Source organism: Corylus avellana, chromosome ca5 (genome assembly GCF_901000735.1).
Source record: "Corylus avellana chromosome ca5, CavTom2PMs-1.0".
NCBI lineage: Eukaryota > Viridiplantae > Streptophyta > Magnoliopsida > Fagales > Betulaceae > Corylus > Corylus avellana.
In genome coordinates this window covers 20,872,567-20,876,391 of record NC_081545.1, presented here as the reverse complement: position 1 = coordinate 20,876,391, position 3,825 = coordinate 20,872,567, and the positions used below count along the sequence as shown (strand labels likewise).

General features: G+C 41.5%; 1 non-coding gene across 1 annotated transcript; it reads left to right on the top strand.

Moving 5' to 3' along the window:
- The first annotated feature begins 2,559 nt into the window (after window positions 1-2,559).
- LOC132183475 (small nucleolar RNA R71) lies at window positions 2,560-2,666 on the top strand. Its single transcript, XR_009440439.1, has one exon. It is a non-coding gene; the product is annotated as a small nucleolar RNA R71 (small nucleolar RNA).
- The last annotated feature ends 1,159 nt before the right edge of the window (window positions 2,667-3,825 follow it).

Below are 3,825 nucleotides of genomic sequence, written 5' to 3'. Positions count from 1 at the left end.
TAACCATCAAGGAAACAGTAGTACTCATGGCCTGCCAATCTCTCCAACATCTGATCGATGAAAGGTAGAGGAAAATGGTCCTTTCTTGTCACGGCATTTAACTTCCTGTAGTCAATGCACACTCTCCATCCTGACTGCACACGAGTGGGGACCAACTCATTTTCCTTGTTCTTGATAACTGTAATCCCTGCCTTCTTCGGCACCACATGAAGGGAACTCACCCATTTGCTGTCAGAGATTGGGTATATGATTCCCGCATCCAGAAGTTTAATTACCTCTGCTCGAACTACCTCTTGCATGGCCGGATTCAACCGTCTTTGTGGCTCGCGAGAAGTTTTAGCATTTTCTTCCAGATGAATCTTATGCATCACTACTGTAGGGCTGATTCCTTTGATATCTTCTATTGACCACCCGATTGCTTCTTTATGCTCTCTCAAAACTTCTAACAGCTCATGTTCCTGATCACTATCCAAATCGGCAGCAATGATCACAGGCAGAGATTCTATAGGATCCAGATACTTGTACTTTAGGGTGTCTGGTAGAGGCTTCAACTCCCGCTTGACAGGCTCAATTGCTAATGAAGATGGATCAGGGGACGATGTCAAAGTAATTTCTGTAGTCTCCGTCTTTATCTCAGGCGTTGAGTCTAACAAGGCGTCAGCTTGTTCCAATAAAGTGTCCAGTGCCATGTCACTTCCCAGTGCAATCAGGCATTCTCCCAAGGGGTCTTCAATATCTGGTTCATTGACAGTTTTCTCTACTATCTCCTCAATTAAGCATGTGCTTCTGACCTCCTCATACTCAAATGGCTGCTTGCTGATATCAAAGATGTTCAGTTCCACTGTCATGTTTCCAAATGATATCTTCATGACTCCAGTTCTACAGTTGATTAGGGCATTAGCCGTAGCTAAAAAGGGACGCCCTAATATGATTGGAACTTGAATTTCTGCATTTTCCGTCTCTGTATCTAAGACAATGAAGTCCACAGGGTAGTAGAACTTATCAACTTTGATCAGGACGTCTTCAATAATTCCCCTTGGAACCTTCACAGATCTGTCAGCCAACTGAAGTGTAATTGAAGTGGATTTCAACTCTCCCAATCCCAACTGAACAAATACTGAATATGGCAGTAGATTTACATTGGCCCCCAAATCCAACAGAGCTTTCTCAACTCGATTGTCACCAATCTTGCAAGCAATGGTAGGACATCCAGGGTCCTTATACTTTACAGGCATCTTGTATTGCAAGATAGAGCTGACTTGCTCAGTCAGGAAAGCTTTCTTGGGGACGTTCGTCTTTCTCTTGATGGTGACCAAATCCTTCAGAAATTTGGCATAAGATGGCACTTGCTGGATGGCATCTAGGAATGGAATGTTTATCTGCACTTGCTTGAACACTTCCAAAATATCATCGAACTTCGAGCTCTTCTTTGGCGGGTTCAGTCTTTCTGGATACGGAGCCTTGGGTATATACTTTTTGGAAGGATCCTCAGTAATCGGAATGGCAATGTCCGGTCCTGTGTCTTCAGTAGGCTTGTCCAGGTTTTCCTTCTCTTCTGCAGCCTTAGTGGCCTCTTCAGGCATGACCACTTGATTATCCACCTGTTTGCCTGACCTCAAAGTGGTGATGGCTTGTACATGATCCTGACCATGCGTAGAGGCAGAGGAACTTCCAATCACAAATTGCCCTTTTGGGTTAGGCACAGGTTGACTAGGGAACTTCCCTCTTTCTCTTTCCCCCACTTGATTTGCTATATGGCCAACTTGTCCTTCTACCTTGATCATGGCCTGCTTAAGTTCTTGTATGTCTCTGCCATTAGCCATGTTGGAATTCCTCAGCTCCTGTACAGCTTGGGAATTGCTCATGGTAGCATTCTTCATATCTTGTATGTTCTTATCCATTGATTGCATGAATGCTTTCATCATGTCTTCCAGTGATGACTGTGGTGCAGGCTGTGGCCCTTGAGTGGTGGATTGATAAGCAGGAGGTTGAGTTTGGGGAGATGGCCTGAACTGATTCTGAGCTTGAATGGATGTATCTCTCTGGTTCAGTGGTTGATTCTGCTTCCAAGAGAAATTAGGGTGATTCCGCCACCCTGGATTGTAAGTTTCAGAAGACGGTCCAGTTGTGGGTTTTCTGTCCTCATTGAAGGCATTGACTTGCTCAGTTGGATACTCTGTTGACAGAGTTGGGCAGTTTTGAGTGAAATGCATTTGACTCTCACATAACCCGCATGCATCAACTTGGTAAGTATCTGCTGCATTCACTGATTTGTTTAAGACCATAGTGTCAAACTGACGCCTGAGAACCTTGAACTCTTCCCTTAATTCAGCATCATTCCTCACCTCATGGATGCCTCCTGTCTTGGGAGCGGGTTGTTGTCTGTCCCAACAATCTTGAAAATCCCATTGTTGTGCTCGTTCAGCCATTTCGTCCAAAGTTTTATAGGCTTCATCCCCAGTAAGACTTAAGAATTCTCTACCATTCATAGTCTGAAGTGAGTTTCGCTCACTTGGTGTTAGTCCCCTATAGAAAATTTGAACAAGCACCTCATTCTCAAACCCGTGGGGTGGGCATTTTATAGTAAGCTCTTTAAACTTCTCCCAACTATCGGTGAATCTTTCCCCTTCTTTCTGTCTGAAATTGGTGATCTGTAGACGGAGGTTATTGATTTTGGAAATTGGGAAGAATTTGTTGTAAAATTTGCTTTGCAGCATATCCCAAGAAGTGATAGATCCAGGTCTATTGTTGAGTAGCCAGGATTTCGCCCTATCATGTAGGGACAGAGGGAATAACCGAAGACGCACCGCTTCTGCTGGGGCATTTTGCATATTAACAATGTCGCAAATTTCCAAAAAAATCCTCACATGAACATATGGATCCTCATTCTCTAATCCTCTAAATGCAGGAAGGTGGCCTATTGTACTCGGCTTCAACTAGAAGCGAGTAGCTGGCAACACTATACACGATGGTGTGTTGGTAATATTGGGTACGAACAGCTCCCTGAGGGATCTAGGTTGATTTCGTTCTCCCATCTTAACAGACTTTTCTGAATCAGACTCGGAACTTTGAGAATTGGTGGGTGAGTTTGGTGGCTGTCTTAGATTCTCTCTCGCTGTTCTTTCAATTTCAGGATCAAAAGCGTTTAACTCCAGATTTAAAGCCCTACGACCGAACATGCAAATAGGAACTAACAAGCTAACAAGCTAACAAACTAATAAACTAAAAACTGAAATGAATTGAACGAAATTAAATTATATTAAACTAACTAAACACAATTGCAAGCAGAAATTAATTTAAACAGAAACTAAAAACTCACAAAAAAGGACCAAAAGATTATGGCAAAAATCTACTGAACTGTTGCGGTTGCTGTCTTGGCCATAAGTGTGCTCGATCGTAGCAGGGCTGTAACACAAACAAAACAACAACAAAAAACAAAAAGAAAAATCTTTTTTTTTTTTTTATTTATTAGTAACACGAATAAAACAAAACAAATTGCAGAAAAATAAAATCTTAATTATAACTAGTAGAAGAATAAAACTAATTTAGAAATAAATTGGTTTAAAAAAATAAACAAGTCCCCGGCAACGGCGCCAAAAACTTGTTGTGCAAATTTATTTAACTCGCAAGTGCACGAATCAATTGTAGTTAATGGATTGCAAGTGCGAGGTCGAACCCACAGGGAATTGTATTCTTGAAAGCAATTTTAAATCTAAATTAATTAAACCCTAATCTAGTTCCAAATTTTTGAGAGATTTTTTTGTTTAAATGAAAAAGCAAAAGCATGAGCAATTTAAAGTGATTGAAATCTTATGACGAAGCACT